This window comes from Pristiophorus japonicus, chromosome 7 (genome assembly GCF_044704955.1).
Source record: "Pristiophorus japonicus isolate sPriJap1 chromosome 7, sPriJap1.hap1, whole genome shotgun sequence".
Taxonomy (NCBI): domain Eukaryota; kingdom Metazoa; phylum Chordata; class Chondrichthyes; family Pristiophoridae; genus Pristiophorus; species Pristiophorus japonicus.
Genome location: NC_091983.1, coordinates 187,730,081 through 187,756,376, shown reverse-complemented (window position 1 = coordinate 187,756,376; position 26,296 = coordinate 187,730,081). Strand labels below are relative to the sequence as shown.

The following is a 26,296-nucleotide window of genomic DNA, read 5'->3' as shown; positions in this document are numbered from 1 at the left end:
CACAAAAACATTCATTTCTGATTTGATTTAATTTTTGGTCTACATTAGTTGACCTTTATACTTTATATAAATTGTATGGTTTATTGGTACATGCATATAGGCCAGTGTGGTTTATTTTGCTAATCTAAGCACCTAATTGTTCCTAAAGAGACAATGGTTTCAAAGTAGGCATTGAGTAGCAAAAAAATAAGAAATAAATGCTAGCCAGTGAGATGAACAGCCTGTGTATATGTGTGTATTATAATTCGATAGCCATGTCTTAACAATTCCTTTGTAATAAAAATGTTTATTTCCTATTTTCTGTGACTTTAATTTTTTTGTACAATTGAACTGCAAAATCTTTAAACATATTTCAACACTGGAAGCTGTAACAATCATAATGGAAAATTAATACAAATATATTTTAAAGGTTAAGCTATATGTTTTGTTATTGCACAGGAATAAATCTAAATGAATATTTTCATTTTTTTGTTCTCTGGTTTTATATATTTTTTGAGATTACCACTAGCATTATAAAACTGTTCGCATTTGTAGAATTATTCAATAAACTTTAACTCTGGGACAACAGAATTAATTAAATGTTTTAATCACTGGTTTATCTTAGAAAAAGATCTGATTTGAATGATCCAAGAGATATCTAGGTTATCTTACAACAGCGAATTGTTTTATAATTGTAAGAGATTTAAAATATTTAATATACTGATTCACAATTACCACTATAGATGAAATGTTTGGTATGATTGCCGTAAACTTATTTGCTTTGCAAATGATAGTAAGAAAAGTTTTAAGTATTGATGCTGCATTTGGCAGTGTCTATTTTAGATTCAAAAGAGCAATATCCAGAACACTGACCATTTGCTATATACAAGAACACAATTTTCTTCTTTCTTCTTAGGAAGTCCCTCGGAGTCGAGGATGACTTGCTTCCACACTAAAAATGAGTTCTCAGGTGACTGACGAGTTCAATCCAGGACCTAAAGTCTCTGTCACAGGTGGTTGGAGGAACGGGAGGTTGGGTTGCTTGGATTTTCGCGCATTCCTTCCGCTGTCGACTCTTGGTTTCAGCTTGCTCTCAGCGAAGAGACTCAAGATGTTCAGCGCCTTCCCGGATGCTTTTCCTCCACTTTGGGTGGTCTTGGGCCAGGGATTTCGCAGGCATCTGGGGATGTTGGCCTGAGTGAGAACACTGACATTGGTGCACCTATCCTGCCAATGGATTTGCAGAATCTTGCGGAGGCAACGTTGGTGGTACTTCTCCAGTGTTTTGATGTGCTTGCTGTACATAGTCCATGTCTCTGAGCTATTTAGGAGGGCTGGTATCATTGCTGCTCTGTAGACCATGAGCTTGGTGCCGGGTTTGAGTTCCTCGTCTTCAAACACTCTCTTCCTCAGGTGACCGAAGGCTGCACTGGTAAACTGAAGGCAGTGTTGGACCTCGTCATCAATGTCTGCCATTGTTGATAGTAGGCTCCCGAGGTATGGAAAATGGTCCACATTTTCCAAGGCCTCATCGTGGATTTTGATAACCGGGGGGGGGGGGGGCAGTGCTGTGTGACGGGGGCAGGTTGGTAGAAGACCTTTGTCTTATGGACACAATTTTAACATGCACAAAAATCCTTCTTATTTTTCAGGAACTGAAAATTAATTGTTTTTTCCTTTCAATCATTATTAATTTCCTGCAATGTGTGGTTAGGTTACAATTGGAACATTTTGTGGTTCTCTGCAGATTTTATTTGTGTTTTTTTCTTTCCATCTTTATCTACCATTAAACTATGGAACACAGTTTGCTATATATGCATTTGTCATTAAATAATAAATTAACAGAGAAAGATTTGATGGTGTAAATTACAACTTTTTCAACCAGATTTTTTACAAATTTGCTTTCCTTGTTATAAATGTCCAGTGCTTAAATAAAAGGACCCTTTTAAGGTCTTTTTTGTATTTGAAAATACAGGCAGAGATTAAGACATCAATTAGTTAGTTCCCAGCAGAATTGTATCCTGCCAGTTCAATCTGCATTGACCACAGTGACTGGTCATCACAGGCTTCGAAGCTGCATAATTAAGCCTTTGTTCAGCTAAGGGAAAACTGGTACTGGCCTGTTCAAAATGAGCTCAGTGACCTTCCACCTGGTTTGTCACCTATGCCCTTTAATTTGATGATCCCGCATATCCTCAGACTCTATTTTTAGAGGCAGAATGTCAATAAGCAGCTCTATTTGATTTTCAATGACAATTGACATCAGCATGCATGTAACTATACTAACCCATTACATGCTTTACTATGAAAGTCAAATGCAGTTTCCATTTTTTTTAAATGGTAGATTCCCTCCCCCCCCCCCCCCACCCAGTTCTAATCTGATGTAACTGTGCTAAAATATACACTTTTCTCATAACCATAAAATACTACATTTGATATATTTTAATTGAAGACAATTATTCCACTATTTAGTGCAACAAATATAAATGACCAACAAAATATATTAATCAAGGAACACATCACAAAGACAAATTTGAAAAATCAACCATTTTTACGGTTTAAAATAAATCACTCTAGGAGAATTCAAATATTTAAACAAAGCAATTAATTTCCAGGTTAACATTATAATTGGTAATATTACAATAAAAATATACATTTTGGCATAGATTTCAGAATTATGGTGCTTCTAGGACAAAATGTATTGGATACATTGAAGGATTCTCACCTTTTCAAATGTGTGTTATAATTTCTTGGACAATACGGCTGATATAGACAAATGTATTTTAAGCTTGTCCACAAAATGGATTTCTGCAGCTATCTGAGCATACTACTCTAGAAGGTAGATTTAATTTTGGTAAATGATTACAAGCTTTGCTAACAATGATTAAACTATAATTTTTAGAATTTCCTTGCTGTAACCCATCATCGCGTGGCCTGCCTCCTTTCAATCCAAATGAATAAGCTCATCATTTATCTTTTAAACTTTCATTTTGTTATAAAAGCTCCCACATTATTTTCTGCCCCCCCCCCCCAACAAGGTAACAGTTTCACAGATATCAATAGCAAAAAGGTATTGATTGAAGTGAGATTACCATCACAACGCAATATGTCGTAGCTGTGGTCTTTAGCTGTAGATACTTTTCCTCACATAATTAACATACTGAATATAAGCATTTTTTAAAAATATGCAACTTACTGGAAGCCTTCCCGTGCTCAGAAGTTATATGGACCTTCCAAGTATGGATTAATAAGTGAGATTCAGAAATGATCAATATAGCTGTCTTGATTCAGCACTCCGGTCAGCGACATCATACAAAATCATTATGTCATAGGAAGTACACGTCAAGATATTGCCTTACTTTTGCAAGTTATGTCCAGCTCAAGGCCAGTTGTTTATATGTATGATTAAGCTTAAATTAAATTTATAGAAAGCCTGTATTTGATTATTTTATCAAACATGTATAAGGAGACTGAGTGAACTGACAGGGATGCAAACTCTCTGCACTGGTTGCCAGCTGGGCCTTTAATCACTCCAGGATAGGTCAATGGTTTGCTTTGCCATGCCTGACAGAATAAATAAGCCGCTGAGGTTTAAACAAGGATAGCAAATATTTATTCATTATCATCAAACGTTTAACTATTTTAATTGTTACACAACCCTATGATTACTACTTTCTAGAGGTGATGTGTTTCAGGAGATAAATAAACTGCTCAAATGAAAATGTTATTGTGCTAGTCTATATAAGGAACCGTACTCATAAGCTGCACCATTTCCTTTCCATCTCAGAAAAATGTAGCCCAGAGGCACCAAAGGCTATTTATCAACAAATCCAGCCTCCACATCATGCAGTGAAATAACAGCAGAATTGGATTTGCAGTATCACATTTTATATTGTGAGGAATTCTTGCTGGGTGTCTGGCTCTTTGGTTTATAAAATTAAGAAAATGTATTCTTTTCCATAATCAGCTAAAGATTTATTTTAATAAACAGAATGGAATTATAGTTTCATTGCACAATTTTACATAAGGTATAATATCTGCAACATTTTAACTAGATAAAACATTTTGGATTTTTAAAGATAAGCATCTACAAACATATATTTGCCTATTTATATTGTATCATTTTTCTTTATTAAGTTGAAAGTAAAATTATTTTCAGATTTATGACATTACATCCATAGTACTTCTAAATTACAATTATAAATAGCAACAATTAATTAATGTTTTTAAATTATTAATGATAGACTGCAGTAGGTTTTTACAAACTCATTTTTAAGAAAACAAGCTTTTGCTTTTTTGGACTTTCATTTGTTAGTTAATGTAAAGAAAAGTTAAAGTTAGAAAAAGTAGATTAGGACCAAAATATGATGCTACTATTTAAGCTGAAATGAGCCACAGGAAATTTACAAAGTTGCAGTTTAATTGTGATTTTTTTTAAAGTTGGCTATAGAGCACAGTATTGAATCAGGATGTCTATAAATTCGTTCAAATTTGCAAAAAAATTAGTTGGTAATATAAAATGGTAAATGCTATTTAGTAATCAACAACCGTTTTGATAAAATTACCAGGAGGAATTTCATCTCCTAATTTCCAAACCTTTATATCACAGTTCATTTAACCTTCAGTGATTTAATCTCTCTAAGTAAACCAAGCACCACACAAATGCATCTAAGCATTCCAAAATATGCTGCTGTCCCTGGAGTGAAACTTATCATTGTATTATATCTGTTGTATTAGGGGTTCCAAAGATTAATAACAATTGCACAACATTTAAGCTTAAATATTTCTATACAATAAAAAAAGAGTAAATTCAAATTGTATGTTTTTATTAGCTATGAATTTACTTTCATTAATAAACTATGTCTCCAATATACACCGATTATAATATGGCAGGTTTAGTAATAGGTGGTCAATTTAATCAGTGTCAATTTTAGTTCAGTTGTGTTTAACAAACTTCAGTAGTCAAGAGGTTAATGAGCTCTTTTAAGTGGCAAACATATTCGTACAATTTCAATCTGACATTTAATGAAATTACCAAGACAGTTTTTGATCTATAACAGTATCGGATGCTGGACACCAGTGCACAAAAATTAAAGCATAAAAGCAGAAACATGCATTCAATTGAATAAGGAAAACAAACACATTCTCAGTAGCCAAGATGAAACATCATTGCTACACCAAGTATTCATAAAAGTAACAGAGGCTTAATTCATCAAATTATCTTTTCTTTACGTACTTATGTTATTAATTCTTATCTCAAACTTAAATATATATATATATATATCATGACCTCCATTTAAAGTAAGATTTATATACTATTTCTTTTTTATAATTCTGAATTGCTACATCAAGTTAAGTGGTATAAACACATTTTTAAAATTAAAACTTTATAAAAAGTTACAAATTATAGACCTAGATTTTTAACCAATACAAACTTAGAAAAACAAGGCATCTGACATATTGAACATCAAGTGCAATTTGGCTATCTCTCTTGGATGTTTAGTCAAGTTCAAAAATCATTTGAATGTTTGGAAACAAAACCATCCTCCTATTTCCCACCCCCTCCACCCCCATAAATCTTCAAAATAGTTGCCATTTCAAATATCTGAATCCCTACATCATATTATTCACATTCTTTTCTTTAAAAATGTATTTGATTGGCAAAACACAATTCATTGTCAACTGAACAGTACTTTGAAATTCAGTAATCTTTGCTAGTGTTAATGGAAATTGCGCACAATATGTTGCAGTCTGGTATTTACATTAGAATAGACTAGAAATGCAGTACAGCGGTTTAATCTTGCGTACCACTTCTTCCATCTTTAAATACAGAACTAAATATGAAACGTATCTTTCAATTTATAGCCAATTTTATTGAAAATTTCTTTTATATGAAATAGGTTAATAATCAGCTTTATTTTGTGCTTCTTTCAAAAATATTTAGAACAATACATTTCTATAGATGTACCCTTCCAAGAGGTTTTAAAACCTTCTCAATGTTTCCTTTTCAAGACCTGTTCAAATGTCTTGAGTGCTTAAATACCCATTAATCCACAATAATATAACTAGCAAATATCTAGCAAGTGAAGTGCATAGTCATCATATTAAAATTTCTTGTTCAGTAGTATTCTCATTTCAAATGTTAAGCAATTCAATAAGCAACAGGCAAAGCAGAAAATTAATACAATTGTATATAATGTCACATTGTCAGCAAGGCTGGGATAAGCATGAACATCACAAATGTATTAATGTGCATCTCATGTTGTAACAAAAAGACAACATCAGGGGTTAACAATACATATAATCCCCAAAGTCAATAAAAACTTTTGGTAGAATAAGAGGTCACAATTTGCACTAACACAGAATCAGATATTATAACACTCAAGTTTTAGCCACATACACAGATCATAATTAGCATGTTATTTAGACTACAATTTTAAAGAGACAATTGTAATTAAACAGAAGCATTTGAGAAATTACTAATTAAAAGTCAAAGCTGCAATGTGACATTTTCATTCCCCTTCTCAAAAAACACTGCTACAGGTTGAAGTTAAAGGACGTATTTATTGATGTTCTAATCTTTTGAGCCCCATATATTTGAAGAAATTTAAATTGTCCCAGAATATATATATTTTCTGTAGGCCTGATGCATTACATGCTGGCTTTATGTTTGGGATGATAATGCTGCTTGAACTCATGTAGCACCATTGATATTTATATGTCCCAAAGTGTTGTACACAATAGAATTATTTCTAAAGTGCAGTCACTATGGGCATGTAGTCAAAGAGCCCAAGACCCAGACCGATGGTCCATGGCTTGAGATCACAAACCACACTTTCCTAATATTGACCTCTGGAATGAAATGCCATTGTTTTAATTGTGGAGGGGCTAGAAAAAAAAGGTCTTCATTTGTTTTTTTTTTACATTTACATCCTCCTTAGCTGCTCAACTATGATTTAATTGAAAATATATTGTGCCACAACTTGAGAACTCCAAATTTTCGTGAAGTCTACAGTTAAAGTGAACAATATCTATATATCCCTTGCAAAGTGCTTTTTTTGGTCATTTTTTTTTAAATAGAAAAAAAATCTACTTGCCTTAAAGTTTAAAAACAAAACTACCATAATAAATCAAATTGTATTTATAACATCTCACTAATTCTCTCCGAGGCAGTAAACTTTTAAAACTGGAGGGTAAAAGGCAATCTACTAAATACAAAAACGTTCAGGATTTGCTGCTGGAAAAACAAAATACTCTCGTTTGCAAATTCCAATCAGTGTGTCAACGAAGGCAGAAAGATTAGGAGTTCTGTGAGTACGCGTTCTGTTTAAAAGGCTCACGCATGACTTTCGATGGGTGTCCGGAGAAGACAGAGGGCCTATGGGCAGAGAGCCATGCTCAATGCCGCTCACCCCCAATGCGGCTCTACTTTGAACAGCGCGGACTGCAAACTGCCAATGACAACGCGTCAAAATGGCGACTTTCTATTCCCTGGTCCACTTAAAGACGGGCGGAAGGAAATCATTTACTCTCCCGGATCACATTACAACAGCAAAGTTCACCGTTGATTTAAACAAAATAACTGAACGAATCGTGCTACTCGGTTGGTGTTACCACGCGCTAAAATTGTATTTTATGAAAGAAATAGAAAGAGCACTTTCTCATCACAAGCACCACTTCGCAAATGTATCAAACCATCTTACCGCTAAGTTTAAACAAACCTAAAATATCAATCAGAAATATACATTTAAAACAGTGCCGAATATCCACCTTCCCGGGCACCGTGTGCCCAACTCGGCCCCTCACCACCCGCACAAACCGACTGCTGCCAGGCTGTACTCAAGGCAGTGACTGAAACCGTGTGGTCCCGGGCACGGTGCAGGGCTCCCGGTCCCGGGCACAGTGCAGGGCTCCCGGTCCCCTCCCGGGAACAGTGCAAGGCTTCTGGTCCCGGGGACGGTGCAGGGCTCCCGGTCCCTTCCCGGGGATGGTGCGGGGCTCCCGGTCCCTTCCCGGGGATGGTGCAGGGCTCCCGGTCCCCGTGCAGAGCCCCTGCCAGTCCCGAACACACGGTCCCGTGGACGAACGGGCACCGCTGGGTAGGGCGCCCCCTGCCGTCCGGCCGCCGCTCGCCAGGTGACAGCGGTGGGTGCAGTGGGTACAATGGGTACAGTGAGTGGGTGCAGTGAGTGGTTGCAGTGGGAACAGTGGGTATAGTGAGTGGGTGCAGTGGGTGGGTACAGTGAGTGGGTGCAGTGGGTACAATGAGTACAGTGAATGGGTGCAGTGAGTGGGTACAGTGAGTGGGCGCAGTGAGTGGGTGCAGTGGGTACAGTGAGTGGGTGCAGTGGATGGGTACAGTGGGTACAGTGAGTGGGTGCAGTGGATGGGTACAGTGAGTGGGTGCAGTGGGTACAGTGATTGGGTGCAGTGAGTGGGTACAGTAAGTGGGTGCAGTGGGTACAGTGAGTGGGTGCAGTGGATGGGTACAGTGAGTGGGTGCAGTGAGTGGGTGCAGTGGGTACAGTGAGTGGGTACAGTGAGTGGGTGTAGTAGGTACAGTGAGTGGGTACAAAGGGTACAGTGAATGGGTGCAGTGAGTGGATACAGTGAGTGGGTGCAGTAGGTACAGTGAGTGGGTACAGTGGGTGCAGTAGGTGAGTACAGTGATTGGGTGCAGTAGGTACAGTGAGTGGGTGCAGTTGGTACAGTGGGTATAGTGAGTGGGTACAGTGGGTGCAGTGGGTACAGTGAGTGGGTGCAGTAGGTACAGTGAGTGGGTGCAGTGTCTCACACTCGCACCTTCAACAATAGGCAGATGAGAGCCGACCGCTGCTCCGCCTGTACCGGGGCGGCATTAAAAAAAAACAAAGGAGGCGACAAAACTTTTGCTGTTAAACCAACTGCTAACTTGCATTATTCCGAAAGTACTCTCATGAGGGATTTCGTTTATTTTATTTTGCAAGTTCAGTTTACCTGAAAACGTGAAATTCCAGGACGCGTTCAATTTGCCATCATTTCGGAAACAAAATACTGCTGTATCGTTATGTAAAGAGATATGAGAGAGAGAAAAATATACACACAGCGAAAAGAGTGAACCCGGAAGAACATTCATTTCCAATTCTGGATAGTCCGACGTTGCAACAGTGAACGCTTTGTCCGGGGAATAGCCATGTTTTGTTTTGCTGCACAATTTACCGCTTCCCGCATCGCAGTACACGGGGTTTACAAGATCTATTTTAGAGCTTCAAGTAAAACCAGCGGCTCACGCATAACTTTCCCTCTTACCTTCCGTACGTCATTTTGAGACTTATTTCACTTCCTGCGTGGATGTTCTTGCTGTCGAAGCAGCAGCGCCAGGTTCAGGGCGGAAAGAAGCAATGTTTTAAGATGAAACTTTCCCGAGCGACCCCACAACCTGCAAAGCGCGCAGCCCGAGAGGGAATCCCCAACTCTGGTCACACACTTCACCCTGGCTTACACGTCATGCTGCTCGACAGGGGCTTCCCCGCCGCCAGCCCTGCTGCTTGTGTGTTTGTGCAACTTAAGAATTTTGTGCTTTAGTATATGCAAAATATGTTTCCAACTGCATTTCTATTTAGTCTTCAAAAACTTGGCTCACTAATCCCTACTAAAGGGAGTAAAAGCACAGCCCCGCCCTACACACTTCTGTTCAATATTACTTGATAGTTCACTATCGTTTTGTAGTTGCTAATTCTACAGAGGAACTACATAAAAAATATTTTTTTAAATTATTTCCCGTTACTTCTCTTTGGAATTTGCCATAACTGCCAGAAGCCCCAAATAAGCTCTGCCACTGGTAGTGTTTAATAAAAATGATTATAACCCAATCAAATAAGAATACAATCATATAATAGTTACAGCATGGAAGAAGGCCATTCGGCCCGGCGAGCCCATGCCGGCTCTGTGCAAGCGCATCTCAGCAAGTCCCACTCCTACCTCAGCTAGTCCCACAATCTTCTATGATAAACTTAATGTAATTTATATATGGTTGCTTTTGGTTTCTAGTTCTAGTTTATGCCTATAGGAAGAGACATCTACCATACAAAGCTCACAATGGAAGGTCGAGGTGCTGTGCAAAGACAAATATTAGCAGAGTTGAGACCACATGGTACCCGATGAGAGCAGTGGTAGCTGTTGACACTGGTGGATGAGTTTGTTAGCCCAAGTGAACTTTTGTTTATATAGGTTGTGAGTATTGAGTTTGGGATGGAAGGGATACAAGGCACAGTGATGGGCTGTGAGGACCAATATTTTCTCTGGGGTGCAGGGAAAATAAGGCTGTGGAGTACGAGTGTTGGTCGAAGGTAAAGCCCAAGCATCTTACAACAAAATAATGGGAAGTGCAAAGTTTTGGAGATGTTAGCATTTTTGAAAAGCAGGCAGAATAGCTTAAGCTAAGCAAATCTAGTAAGGAAGGAAAAACTCAAATTAAAATATCTGATGAAATAGAAATTTGTTCTTTTTCTCAGCAATTTCAAAATTTGAATTTGTTTGTTATGGGAGCCTATCGGCTTAAGATAACATTTTCCTTCATCCCTGGAGAGCTCTTGGCTGCATAAAGAAACCGATTTCTTGTAAAATACTGAAGAGATAAAGCTTAGAAAGTCATAACTTCTTGTTTTCAACAGATTCCATCAGGAAAAAAAAGGGAAAGCTTAAAATCTACATATAGAGAATGTTTTCTTTTGCAATCATGGTGAACTATTTTGCCTTTGAAGGATTGTTAATAAAACAGCAAGAATAAATAGAAATTGAACGGTGTGCTGTTTGTCGAAAAGTTTCATGTACTGATTATCAGGCTGAATGTTTCACAACTTTGAGAAATTAGCTACAAAATAGACGACTTAGGATAGTATAGAAAAATCACAACGAAAATTGTAATTAAAACTGTATAACAATCCTAGAGTAGCTAGTTTAAAATATTATATTGAATTGATATAGTGTGGCAGTGAAATCTTAGCTTTGTAATTTATGTTCAATGGGTTCTGCCAAATATTTGCCATTCAAGAAAGTTCAAATAATCATGAATTTCACTAATTATGCAATAAGACTCCCACAGGTTTGAATTTTTCCTCTTGAAAAAATGCATCAATTGTGAATTTGTCATGATATAATAATTAAAGCTGCAATCTCCCTAAATTATTCTGCAAGATACTTGTTACCAAAGATCATTGTTGAGACTGCCCATAGAAGCTCAGATATCTACAAAGATCATTTATTATAGGAACACAAGCTTGTTTACTGGAGAAGATTCCCAATTATTCATTTTCTGACTTAAACAGGCTCCACTGAGGAACTATATTATAGAATAGTGTAATATCTTGTGATGTGTCCAAGTAATGAACAATATCATATTCCCTCTTTTTAAAAATGTGAATTGTCTTCCAATTTTCTCCTCCTGGAGGCACTGATACATCAAGGGTTTATTTCCACTGATGTCTATTGCCCCCAGTACCTCACCACCCACGTGACCCTTCTTCATGTATTAGTCTGGATAGTGTGTTGGCAAGCTTATCCAATCATGGGTGAGTTCGTTTTGTGGGGGTGGCAGTAATTACAATGAGGTCCAATCTTGTCCTCACCCACAAGAGTGTCCTTGCCAGCAAGGGTTGATCTTTTTTCATCCCTAGCTGATAGATGCTGGAGCCATTTTTAGCATCCTTCTCCCACCTGACTGAGATCGGCTAACTCATCGCAGACTGGGAAATGAACCTGGTCTCAGTAATGCATTAACTTTATCAACTGAGGAATCACAATTTCTTGCTTTAATTGTGTATGATGCTGGATTCACATTCTGGACATCACCACTCGAATATCAGTCTTGACGGACATTCAGTTTTGGTTATCATCTGGGGGTGACATTTGGCAATCCTTAGCTAGGATACTAGATGGAGTGTCTCAAGGTGGTAGAGCGGTCCATCCTGGTAATGAGAGAAAAGTCAGTAGGGGAAATTATCAGAATTTTCAAAACATACATATAGTTGGCCAAAATGGAACTCCATTGATGATAATGTTAAATAAGTCAGATAAGCAGCAAAAATAGAGGGAAGTTATATTTTCTAAGTGGCAATTCATTAAAAGTAGTTCTGTATACACGTCTGTTGTGATTTAAAAAAATACAAGCGAAGGGATTGAATTAACATCTCATTGATGACTGCTGTTTTGCAATGCAAACTGCCAGACATCAGCACAACAAATGTTATATTCCAAAATTCCAGGAAATTAAATAGCATTTTAAATAATATTTTGCAAAAATAATGTTTGATTTATCTTTCAAGTTATGGAGAGGATGCAGTATTACATTCTTAAAAATATTTGTTATTATAGATGTTTTAAAGCTGTTATGTTATGCATTGATGCAACCCATTTGCAGATATCTGCAAGTACATTAGGGTTGCTAATCTGCAGAGACATGATTCAAAATGTTTTAAAATGAATATGCTATGGAAAAATAAGATTGAATGCAGGACATGATAGCCTGAGGTTAGTAATCTGCCTTTATATAATGGCATTATAAATGCACCCAATACCATTTTCATTTCACATCTGCACAAGCACATTTCCAGAAGGGGTCATTGGATAGCAATCAGGAATGGGAACCCTAGCAAATTTGTCTTTAACCCACTGGGCATTGAAGCCAATTGTAGTGCCCTAACATCTCCCCAACTGAGATCAGCTAACTCAGAACAGACTGGTGATCAAACCTGGTACCTTCCTGTCCTATATGGATAAGCAACTCATTGGCTTGAGTTGCTGAGCCACCCAAGGCAGCATGTAAAATAATATTTGAAGAACACACCATAATAGACCATCTCTGACATTAGGAAAAAAGAAAATGACTGAATGAAAGATGTAAATAAGGTCTTTCTAAATTTAATCTTACCAACATTCTCCAACTTTCCACTTTCCCCAAATACACTTGACAGATGGATCATTTGCTTTGATTAAAGTACTTCGGATTGTGACTCTACAATCTTTAATTATGACAGGAGTCACTTTTTGCCTGATACATTTAGGAACAATGGAACTTTTCACATAAATATAATTGTAAATCAGTAATCTTATCAATAACAATTTCCAAAAAATCAAATCTAAATACTAATTACAAATATTTAGCTAAATTGAGGCATATTTTGCAGGTGATTGATTTGACTCTTAATTATGCACTATTATTTTATATTGTATCTATTGTTTGCTGATTGGCTACATGTTCTGTCATTTGCCTACTAACTAGTTAAATCAGCTCTCAATGCTCACCGTGTCATTAAAGTAGAAGTAATTGCAAAAAAAAATAAAATCCTGCTGTCAAGGAGGAAAGCAGGAAAGGATGCAGAAGACTACTTTGAGTTTTGATTTGTTTGTTCTGGGAGGGCATATAGCTGCTGTGACCTTTGCCCTGTGGGGGAAGGGTTGTATGTTAGAGGGAACCACAGTTTGTCTTTTTTGCTGATGTGACTGCTTGCTAGCTTGTGAAGAAACAGCAAAACCTGGAAATTGGAAATAGGTTTTTTGTGCATGTATGTGATTCAGGAGCCACTGCAAAATTGATGCCTTATGAAGGGATTTAAACTAAGAAACAAAAAAGTATGAAGAAAAGGGAATCCCGTATTTTATTATAGTATATTATTAAAAGGCACATTTTTCATCAAAGAAAACTGATAGATGTATTTTATTTGGAGAGGGATTTCATGTGCAAGCACAACTGTGATGTGGTTTTATGTGGTTTTATGTGATTTACATCATTGCATAATCTGTTTACAAACATCCAAACAGACAAGGGGCAGAAAACATTGGTGGGAATTGTTTTTAGGCCCCCTAACAGATGTGGTAATGTAGGGCACAGTCTAAGTTCAGGAAATTAGAGGTACATATAATAAGGGTAATACTGTAATCATGGGGGACTTTAATCTACATATAGACTGGGCAAACCAAATTTGCAGTAATAATGTGGAGGACGAATTTGTGGAATGTATACAAGATGGTTTTCTAGATCAGTATGTTGAGGAACCAACTAGGGAACAGGCTATTTTAGATCTAGTATTGTGCAATGAGAAAGGGTTAATTAATAACCTTGTAGTAAAGGGGACCTTAGGGAAGAGCAACCATAATATGATAGAATTGTATATTGAGTTTGAAAGTGATTAGTTAAATCCGAAACTAGGGTCTTAAATCTAAACAAAGCAAACTATGTAGGTATGAGGGGAGAGTTGGTTAAGGTAGATTGGGAAACTACAGTAAAAGGTATTACGGTAGACAAGCAATGGCTAGCATTTATAGAATTAATACATCATTTACAACAAACATACATCCCTTTAAGGCACAAAAAATCTACAGGAAAAGTGGTCCAACCGTGACTAACAGGAGAAATTAAAGATAGTATTAGATCAAAGGAAGAGGCTTATAATGTTCCCAAAAAGAGCAATAATCCTGAGGATTGGGAGGATTTTAGAATTCATCAAAAGAGGACTAGGAAATTGATAAAGAAAGGGAAAATAGAAAGGGAGTAAACTAGTGAGAGACATAAAACAGATTGTAATAGCTTCTATAGATATGTAAAAAGGTAAAGATTAGCAAAAGTAAATGTGGGTCCCCTACAGGCTGAGACAGGAGAAATTATAATCATAGGCAGTCCCTCAAAATCGAGGAAGACTTGCTTCCACTCTGAAAGTGAGTTCTTAGGTGACTGAACAGTCCAATTCTGGAATTACAGTCTCTGCCACAGGTAGGACAAACAATCATTGAAGGAAAGGATGGGTTGGGAGTCTGGTTTGCCGCACGCTTCTTCCGCTGCCTGCGCTTGGTTTCTGAATGCTCTCGACGACGAGAGTCAAGGTGCTTAGCGCCCTCCTGGATGCTCTTCCTCCACTTAAGGCAGTCTCTGGCCAGGGACTCCCAGGTGTCAGTGGGGATGTTGCATTTTATCAAGGAAGCTTTGAGGGTGTCCTTGAAACATTTCCTCTGCCCACCTGGGGCTCACTTGCCGTGTAGGAGTTCCGAGTAGAGCGCTTGCTTTGGGAGTCTTGTGTCAGGCATGCGAACAATGTGGCCCACCCAATGGAGCTGGTCGAGTATGGTCAGTGCTTCGAATTATAATGGGGAATAAGGAAATGGCAGAGAAATTAAACAAACTGAAAGCCGATAAATCCCCTGGACCTGATGGCCTACATCCAAGGGTTTTGAAAGAGATGGCTATAGAGATAGTAATGCATTGGTTGTCATCTTCCAAAATTCCATAGATTCTAGAACGGTTTCCACAGATTGGAAGGTAGCTAATGTAACCCCACTATTTAAGAAAGGAGGGAGAGAGAAAACGGGGCACTACAGACCAGTTAGCTTGACATCAGTAGGAGCGAAAATGCTAGAATCCATTATTAAGAACCTGGTAACAGGGCACTTAGAAAATAATAACAGGATTGGGCAGAGTTGACACGGATTTATTAAAAGGAAATCATGTTTGACTAATCTGTTAGAGTTTTTTGAGGTTGTAACTAATAGAATAGATGAGGAAATCAGTGGATGTGGTGTATTTGGATTTTCAGATGGCATTCAATAAGGTGCCACACAAAAGGTTATTGAACAAAATTAGAGCTCATGGGATTGGGGGTAAGATATTAGCATGGATTGAGAATTGGTTAACGGACAGAAAACAGAGAGTAGGAATAAACGGGTCATTTTCGGGTTGGCAGGCTGTAACTAGTGGAGTGCCGCAAGGATCGGTGCTTGGGCCCCAGCTATTCACAATCTATATCAATGGTTTGGATGAGGGGATCAAATGTAATATATCCAAGTTTGCTGATGATACAAAACTAGGTGGGAATGTAAGTTGTGAGGAGGATGCAAAGCGGATTCAAGGAGATACAGACAGGCTAAGTGAATGGGCAAGAACATGGCAAATTGAATATAATGTGGAGAAATGTGAAGTTATCCACTTTGGTAGGAAAAATAGAAAAGCAGAGTATTTTTTAAATGGTGAGAGATTGGGAAATGTTGGTGTTCAGAGGGACCTGGGTGTCTTTGTACACAAATCACTGAAAGTTAACATGCAGGTACACCAAGCAATTAAGAAAGCAAATGGCATGTTCGCCTTTATTTCAAGAGTATAAGAGTAAAGGTGTCTTACTGCAATTATATAGGGCCCGGTGAGACCACACCTGGAGTATTGTGTACAGTTTTTGTCTCCTTACCATAGACTTGCCGTAGAGGGAGTGCAACGAAGGTTCACCAGACTGATTCCTGGGATGGGGGGATTGTCCTATGAGGAGAGATTGAGTAGACTAGGTCTATATTCTCTAGAGTTTAGAAGAATGAGCGATGATTTCATTGAAACATAAAACATTCTTACAGGGCTAGACAGGATAGATGCAGGGAAGATGTTTCCTCTGGCTGGGGAGTCTAGAACCAGAGGTCACAATCTCAGAAGAAAGGATCGGCCTATAAGGACTGAGATGAGGAAAAACTTCTTCACTCAGAGGGTGGTGAATCTTTGGAATTCTCTACCCCAGAGGACTGTGGAGGTTCAGTCTTTGAGTATATTCAAGATAGGGATTGATAGATTTTTGGATATTAAGGGAATTATCATCATCAACATCATCATAGGCAGTCCCTCAGAATCGAGGAAGGGAATCAAGGGATTTGGGGATAGTGCAGGAAAGTGGTGTTGAGGTAGAAGATCAGCCATGATCTTATTGAATGGCAGAGCAGGCTCGAGGAGCTGAATGACCTACTCCTGATCCTAATTCTTATGTTCTTAAACAGTTTGTGAAACAACAAAACCTTACAGTTCTGTACCATCCTTTAATGTACAAATGCAGCCCAGCTGCTTTAAATTAGGAGCTCAGAATTGAGATGGTCAAAAGCACTGCTGAAGATTTTAAGGTGACTTTTAAAGATGGGGAGAGATATAGCGGGCTGACAGTTTGATGGTGGGGGTACAATTGAGTTTGGGAGCAGGATGTCTGTCAACAATGACAAGGGTCGGGATAGGGGCAAGAGATAAGTAATAGACCAGAATTCGAAGAGCAGTGTGGGCAACAACAAAGGGATGGGGTAGATTACAGAGATAGGAGGGAGGCTGTCGAGACATTTGAAGATGAAGATTTTTAAATTGATGTGCTGAGGGACAGGGAGTCAATGGAGTTCTGAAGCAATAGGAAAGATAGGTACCTGGGGCTCAATTTTCCCCAATGCCATTTTTTGACATATTGCAAGAGTTACGCCTGTTATTTTTGGCCCCAACTACTCCAAAAAAATAACTAATAAGTTTCCCTGTTCTTTTTTTGAATTTGGTGCCGCACAGCCTGTCCTTTAGCTTCGGGGGTGGAGCCTAATGACTGCGCTGAAAAAACGATGCCCCCCCCTCTCTCCCCACTTCTGGGCATGCACATATGCCCAGTACAGCTCCCGGTCTGCATTCGGCCACTTTTAAAGAGCCAGTTGTGTGTGTGAGAACTTTAATTTTCATTGGAAAAATCAGAGCTGCAATACCATATACAACGCGGCTCAAGGACAAACAATTTCTCACAGGATAAAGTGGAGGCACTGGTTACTGTAACTGAGGCCAGGTGGTACAAGCTGGACATGAGCAGAGGTCACATAAAAGTTTCACCAAAAGAAACGAAGAAACGCTGGAACCAACTTGCAGAAGATTACTGTGCAATGGTGACCACCCTGAGGTCTGGAGGCCAGTGCAAAAAGAAGTGGCAGGACATTGGTCAAGTAGTTAGTGTAAGTAATATTTTCATTTATTCACTGAAATTGCAATTAAAAATTTGACCATCTGTATATGTCCCACCCAGCAGAAAGACACTCTCTCTCAATAGTTATATTTTCATCTTTGCAGAGGAAGGTGGCACACAACAAAAGGGAAAGAACTTGAACAGGAGGAGGCACTGCAAATCTGCATCCACTGACAACCTTGGAAGACAAGGTCGCTGCTTTGATGGCTCCTGCCTGGAGAAAAGCAACCATCACTGCACAAGCTGGGTCCACACTCGAGGGAGAGGGTAAGTCCTCCAAATTCCACAGTCTGGCTTTGCTAAATGTTAAGTACTGCGCGAGCTAGCCATGCTTAGGTTCATGGGGATGTCTCCCTCAGCTACGCTTCGGTTGATGCAGTGTGCTATCATTCAACACAGTCCTTCAAATCAGCCTGCTGCCTGCACTGTGTGAGCCTATTCATGCCACCCACCCTGCCCCCTCCTCTGCTGCTAACCATTTGTCTGTTCTGTTGTATTTTGCAGAACTTGAGGCCAACCCTGCCGAGGCTGAAGTCGATGCAGAAGGAGATTCAGACACGGACGAGCCTGAAGAGGAGAACATCTTCCAATCCCACCTTCCAGACCAAGAGCATGGGGTGAGGCGGAGTGGCAGGGGCAGGTGATGGATGAAGCCCCCACTGTTGTACTCACTCTGAAGAAGGTGCAGGTGCCGCCCATTGAGGTGCCAGACCCTTTCCTGAGTGGTACGTGTTAGGACATTCCATGGTTTCTCACAGTCCGAGGCTGGAGATTCCAGTGGGGTGCAGCGAGGCACAGCCAGGGCCCCACTGTCCAAGGCTGCGGGTCCCCGTGGGATGCAGTGAGGCACCCCCAGGGCCCTACCGTCCGAGGCTGCGGGTCCCAATAGGATGCAGCGAGGCACACCCAGGGCCCCACCATCCGAGGCTGCGGGTCCCAGTTGGATGCAGCGAGTCACACCCAGGGTGAGGAGGGGAAGGAGAGCTTGACAACACTCTCCTGAGGCGCAGGATCTAACAGATGTGGTTCAGATGATGATAATGAGTGCGGAGAACATTGACCTTACGCGATTACTTCTGGACACCATCAGTTGGGTGGGTGATGAGGTATCGGGACTGTCGGGAGGAGTAACAACTCTCACGAGAAATGGGAACACTGTCCGGGCACATGAGGGAGGGAATGTTGCAGGTAGCTGATACGCTGTCGGTGAACATGAGGGGGGGAATGTCGCAGGTAGTTCAGACACTGTCAGGGCACATGAGGGAGGGAATGTTGCAGGTAGCTGATACACTGTCAGTGAACATGAGGGAGGGAATGTTGTAGGTAGTTGAGACACTGTCAGAGCACATGAGGGAGGGAAGGACGGAGTTAGCTGCTGCAATAAGGGAACATGCCCTGACCCCGTGGCCATTGACAGAATCAACTGTCATTCCCACTCCAATCCCCAGACCAGCCTCTTAAGAGGCCTTCCACATTACCGCCTGCCCACGCCCCCCATGCCGCCCATCAAGAAGTGCGCATTACCCGAGAAGCTCGAAAGAATAAGCTTGGTACCAACCCAAGAAACACTGCGCCACTGCCTGCAGGCAGGGGTAAAGTCAACAAGATCAAGCGTGGCGGGCGGTCTTAGAATAAGGTGGAGGAGAGATGGGTACAGCCTTTCTTTGCTGCTGCTGTTGTTGTTATTGTTGTTACTGTTGTAACTGTTCTCAAATTAAACGTTTTTTGTAATTTATGTAAATTTACAAGTTTAAAAGTTTGTAAGTGATCTTAAAGTTTTTAAGTGACCTTAGAGTTTGCAAGTGATCTTAAAGTTGATCTTAAAGTCACAGACCTTCCCTTTTGTTCTTTCCTCTCCTCCCCCTTTCAGTGCTCTTAAGAATCTGTTAATGTTGAACATTTGCCAGTTCTGATGAAGGGTCATCGACCTGAAACCTAAACTCTGTTTCTCTCCACAGATGCTGCCTGACTGCTGAGATGTCCAGCATTTTCTGTTTTTATTTTAGATTCCAGCATCCGCAGTATTTTGCTTTTGTATAATTCCTAGTTTATGTTGGGTGGGGCTCACAAGGAGGGCATTGGAGAAGTCTAATGTGGAAGTGATGAAGGCATGGATTCATTGGCAGTCCCTCGAAATGAGGATGACTTGTTTCCACGCCAAAAAAGGATAAGTTCACAGGTGTTCCAATGAAAGACCTAAAGTTCTAGGTCCTGAACTACATCCTGAAGGGTGGAAGATGCCTGTGCATGGATTTTTTTAACGTGTGGTGACCATTGCACCCCAGCCACCACATGGGTTTGACAGAGCTAGGTCTTGGTCCAGTGGCAAGGATTACCCAAGACGACTGGAGACCTGCTCTGCTGCATGGCACTAGCGCGCACACATATCGCAGTGTGGGCTGGCCCATGCTGCCCCTGGGCTACTGGCCCCAAACTCATGCCTCCCCTGGGTCCTGATCACATCCCTCTACAGTCTTTCACCGTTCCTTCGCACCAACCTCGCCGCTCCTGCTGTATATGCCCACGCTCCAATCACCGACCTGGACCTTGCTGACTTCACTCTTCGCTGCCATCGCAGCTCATGCTGCTCCCTGAAGTTGCATGGTCACCACACGTTAAAAAAATCCATGCACAGGCATCTTCCACCCTTCAGGATGTAGTTCAGGACCTAGAACTTTAGGTCTTTCATTGGAACACCTGTGAACTTATCCTTTTTTGGCGTGGAAACAAGTCATCCTCATTTCGAGGGACTGCCAATGAATCCATGCCTTCATCACTTCCACATTAGACTTCTCCAATGCCCTCCTTGTGAGCCCCACCCAACATAAACTAGGACTTATACAAAAGCAAAATACTGGGGATGCTGGAATCTAAAATAAAAACAGAAAATGCTGGACATCTCAGCAGTCAGGCAGCATCTGTTCCTTTTATGGCCCCGATCTACCGCTGATGTTCTCTCGCAGGTGGGGGCCTCCACGCTTGGATGGCATGGATTAGGGGTTTGGCGGCAGCGAGGGTGAGTGAGTCAGGGATAGAACTGCCAATGTTTCTGGGATAAAAATAAGTAGCCTTGATGGATGTAATGTATGTATGCCTAGGTTTATCTGCCATCAGGGAGATCGACTGTCGGAGGTCATTGGGCTTCAGACACACACGTGCAGCCCTTGCATATAAAGAAAGCCCTCCGTGTTTAATCCTCACTTTGAGAGCTGATAAAGTAGAGTCAGCTCGCACCTGATTGACTTCACGGTACTAAGCCTATTGAGTTATTGCATACGCAACATTTGGCGACGAGTCACACACAAACTTTCACACACAAAAAAAATGATCACTGTTGGAATCCTGGAGCGATTCATGGAGGGAGAAGACTGGGAGGATTTTACAGATCACCTCGACCAGTACTTCGTGGCCAACAAGATGGATGAAGACGCTGACGCAGGTTAGGCACAGGACAGTTTTCCTCACGGTTTGTGGTCCAAAAATTTCTGGCCTCATAAAGAATCTGCTCTCACCCGCACGTCCAATGGAAAAGACCTATGAGGAATTGCATGCTCTGATTCGGGACTATCTCAAACCTAAAGAAGGCATCATTATCTCGAGATATCGCTTTTACAAGCATGTTCGTTCTGAGGGCCAGGACGTGGCGGAATTTGTTGCCGACCTGAGACGTCTTGCTGGACAGTGTAAGTTTGGAACCGTGTTGGAAGACATGCTGCGCGATGTTTTTGTAATAGCCATAAACCGCGAGGTAATCCTGCGGAAGCTGCTGGCTGCAGAGACACTGGATCTGAGCAGGGCCCATCAAAATCGCCCAGGCTTGCCTGACCACGGTCGATATTACAAAGCAGATATCCTCGCAGAGTCGTAACTCCATGGCAAGTACTGTGCACCAGATTGTGTCGTCGGTTGGCAGAGCTGCACCTGGCAGGGCCGACCCAACTGTGTTTGTGAAACCTGTAGCTGCTCGAAGTCTGCCATGGGGAACGAATCCGATTTCACCCTGTTGACGCTGTGGGGGCAATCATCGGCCTCATCAGTGCCGTTTCAGACAGTATAAGTGTAGAGGCTGTGCGAAAATGGGGCACCTTCAGCGGATGTGTCTGCAGCTCAGCAAGCATACTGCGACACACCACATGGATGATGATGACCGATCCGGAGCGGATCGGCAATTCAACCCGAGATATCCGAGGAGGAAGTGTATAGTGTACATTCGTTCCTGACAAAGAGCCAACCGATAATGATTGAAGTAAAATTCAACGGCGTGCCGGTATCTATGGAATTAGATACAGGTACGAGTCAGTCAATTATGAGCCAGAGGACTTTCGAAAAGCTGTGTGACACCAAGGCCGTGAAACCCAAGCTGATTCCAGTAAATGCAAAATTGCATACCTACACCAAAGAGCTCATACCAGTGATTGTCAGTGCAGCAGTCAAGGTGTCATACGATGGGGCAGTTCATGATCTATTGCTGTGGAGTTCCAGGCAATTGTCCAAAGCTGATCGGCAAGAGTTGGCTTGAAAAACTAAAGTAGAACTGGAACGATATTAAAGCTGTCATTGGTGGATGATGCTTCGTGTGCTCAAGTGCTGAGCAAATTTGAACTGGGCACCAGCTGTTTGAACTGGCATCGGCAACTTCACGGGAGCCAAGGTGCAGATCCACCTAGACTCGGGTGCAAGACATGTCCATCACAAAGCCGTACATGATGAGGGAGAAGGTTGAAATTGAACTGGGCAGACTCCAACGTGAAGGTGTCATTTCACCGGTCAAATTTAATGAATGGGCTAGTCCCATTGTTCCTGTGCTGAAGAGTGATGGCACTGTCAGGATTTGTGGAGATTACAAGGTTATAGAAACATAGAAAGATAGAAAATAGGTGCAGGAGTAGGCCATTCGGCCCTTCGAGCCTGCACCGCCATTCAATGAGTTCATGGCTGAACATGCAACTTCAGTACCCCATTCCTGCTTTCTCGCCATACCCCTTGATCCCCCTAGTAGTAAGGACTTCATCTAACTCCTTTTTGAATATATTTAGTGAATTGGCCTCAACAACGTTCTGTGGTAGAGAATTCTACAGGTTCACCACTCTCTGGGTGAAGAAGTTTCTCCTCATCTCGGTCCTAAATGGCTTACCCCTTATCCTTAGACTGTGACCCCTGGTTCTGGACTTCCCCACCATTGGGAACATTCTTCCTGCATCTAACCTGTTTAAACCCGTCAGAATTTTAAACGTTTCTATGAGATCCCCTCTCATTCTTCTGAACTCCAATGAATACAAGCCCAGTTGATCCAGTCTTTCTTGATAGGTCAGTCCCACCATCCCGAGAATCAGTCTGGTGAACCTTTGCTGCACTCCCTCAATAGCAAGAATGTCCTTCCTCAAGTTAGGAGACCAAAACTGTACACAATACTCCAGGTGTGGCCTCACCAAGGCCCTGTACAACTGTAGCAACACCTCCCTGCCCCTGTACTCAAATCCCCTCACTATGAAGGCCAACATGCCATTTGCTTTCTTAACTGCCTGCTGTACCTGCATGCCAACCTTCAATGATTGATGTACCATGACACCCAGGTCTCTTTGCACCTCCCCTTTTCCTAATCTGTCACCATTCAGATAATAGTCTGTCTCTCTGTTTTTACCACCAAAGTGGATAACCTCACATTTATCCACATTATACTTCATCTGCCATGCATTTGCCCACTCACCGAACCTATCCAAGTCACTCTGCAGCCTCATAGCATCCTCCTCGCAGCTCACACTGCCACCCAACTTAGTGTCATCCGCAAATTTGGAGATACTACATTTAATCCCCTCGTCTAAATCATTAATGTACAATGTAACCAGCTGGGGCCCCAGCACAGAACCTTGCGGTACCCCACTAGTCACTGCCTGCCATTCTGAAAAATACCCATTTATTCCTACTCTTTGCTTCCTGTCTGCCAACCAGTTCTCAATCCATGTCAGCACACTACTCCCAATCCCATGTGCTTTAACTTTGCACATTATGATTAACCGAGTTTCGAAACAGGATCAGTACCCGTTACCAAAGGCTGATGACCTGTTTGCAACGCTAACCGAGGGAAAGTTGTTTACCAAATTGGATCTGACGTTGGTCTATATGACACAGGAGCTTGTCGAATCGTTGAATCGTGCATCAATACGCATAAAAGGCTGTTCATTTACAACAGGTGTCCTTTCGGAATTCGCTTAGCTGCAGCCATATTTCAGAGAAACATGGAGTTTACTGAAGTCCATCCCTAGAACCGTCATGTTCCAAGGTGATATTCTGGTCACAGGTCGTGACACTGCCGAACACCTGCATAACCTAGAAGAGGTTCTACGTCGTCTGGACAAAGTGGGGCTCAGGCTGAAATGTTCAAAGTGCATCTTTATGGCACTGGAAGTCGAATTCCTGGGAAGGAAGATTGCTGCAGACAGCATCAGGCCTATGGACTTGAAAACAGAGGCCATCAAAAATGCACCCAAGCCTCAGAATGTGACAGAGCTGCATTCGTTCCTTGGTCTTCTCAACTACTTCGGTAATTTCTTATCTAAATAAAGCAAGTTATTAGAGCCACTGCACATGCTGCTCAGAAAAGGCAACAACTGGGTTTGGGGTGTATCTCAAGACAGGGCCTTCGAGAAGGCTAGAAATCTGCTTTGTTCCAACAAATTGCTGGTACGTTATGATCCCTGCAAGCGTTTAGTAATGGCCTGTGATGCTTCATCACATGGGGTTGGTTGCATGCTCCAAAAATCCAATGAGTTGGGCAAACTACAACCCATTGCATACACGTCGAGAAGCATGTCTAAAGTGAAAAGAGCCCACGGCATTGTAGAGAAAGAAGCTTTAGCCTGCATATATGGGGTTAAAAAGATGCACCAGTATCTGTTTGGGCTTCTTTTCGAGCTTGAAACTGATCACAAGCCGCTCATATCTTTGTTTTCAGAGCATAGAAGTATCAATACCAACGCGTCGTCCCACATCCAGAGGTGGGCGCTGACATTATCTGCCTATGATTATGTCATTCGCCATCGACCTGGCACCGAGAATTGTGCCGATGCATTGAGCCGTTTACCGTTGCTCACGCTGGAGGTGGAAACGCCACAGTCCGCAGACCTACTGTTGGTCATGGATGCCTTTGAGAGTGAAGTGTCACCTGTCACTGCTCAACAAGTTAGGACCTGGACCAGCCAGGATCCGATCTTATTGGTTGTAAAACGTTGTGTCCTTAGTGGTGATTGGTCGGCCATTCCCAGGGAAGTGTGTGATGAGAACAAACCTTACAACCGTCGCAAAAACGAACTATCCATTTAATCTGATTGTTTGCTATGGGGTAATTGTGTTGTTATGCCCAAGAAAGGCAAGGAGAGATTTGTACGGGATTTACACAGTACCCATCCCGGTACGGACCACCGCCTAATCCGAACCATCATCAACATTAACTTGCCCCAAAGCAGAGGGGACAACAGAAGCAGTTCTGCAAAAAAGTTAATGCCGGGGCACTTAGAGACCCAGCTAAGAGAGCCCTATACAGCCAGTGCCTCACAGCCAATCTGGCGTGCCTTGATGACCCTGAGATGCTGAATCCCCATAGTGCTTGGTCTGCTCTCCAGGCCTCTATAACCAGTGTCTGTGAAGAGACACTTGGTCACTCAACCAGAAAACATCAGGACTGGTTTGATTAAAATGATCAGGCGATTGAAGAACTAATAGATCGCAAGCGCAAAGCATTTCTGAACCTCAAGCAACAACCCAACTAGGGAGCTGCAAAACAACATTACAGACGGCTCAAGGCTCAGGTCCAACAAAAAACCCGGGACCTAAAGAACAGGTGGTGAATGGAGATACAACAACTGGCTGACAGCCACGATATGCGAGGATTCTTCGCTGCAGTCAAGGCCACCCAAGGCCCAAACTCCCAAGGCTCCACCCCACTCCTGGTCAAGAACGGGGAAACACTCATCAAGGACACCGAGGCTGTCAGGGCCCGATGGAAGGAGCACTTTGAAGATCTCCTCAATCGAGACTCTGCCTTTGACTCGAGGTTCTCGACTCCATCCCGCAGCATGCGACCCGCCATCAACTCAGTGAAACTCCAACATTGCACGAGGTAGGCAAAGCCATAAAACAGTTTACGGATAACAAGGCTACGGGTGTGGATGGAATCCCTGCTGAGCTGCTAAAATATGGCGGAGAGGCACAGTTGGCGCGGATACATGACCTCATCTCTCTCATCTGGAGGGAGGAGAGCATGCCGGGAGATCTGAGAGATGCAGTAATTGTGACCATTTTTTAAAAAGGGGACAAGTCCGACTGCGGCAACTACAGGGGAATCTCCCTGCTATCAGCCACTGGGAAAGTTGTCGCTCGAGTTCTCCTCAATGGTCTTCTCCCTGTGGCCGAGGAGCTCTTCCCGGAATCACAATGCGGATTTTGTCCCCTACGGGGCACAGTAGACATGATCTTTGCAGCGTGACAGTTTCAGGAAAAATGCAGGGAGCAGCGCCAGCCCTTATACATGGCCTTTTTCGATCTTACAAAGGCCTTTGACA

At 41.7% G+C, this 26,296-nt stretch overlaps 1 protein-coding gene across 1 annotated transcript in view; it reads right to left on the bottom strand.

The window, feature by feature from the left end:
* LOC139266916 (protein lin-28 homolog B-like) overlaps positions 1 to 9,329 on the bottom strand; it is a 295,351-nt gene extending 286,022 nt beyond the window's left edge. The window contains exon 1 of the mRNA XM_070884540.1: positions 9,268 to 9,329. The gene's annotated coding sequence lies outside the window, so the exon portion shown is untranslated. The remainder of the gene's footprint in view (positions 1 to 9,267) is intronic.
* Positions 9,330 to 26,296: the final 16,967 nt, after the last annotated feature.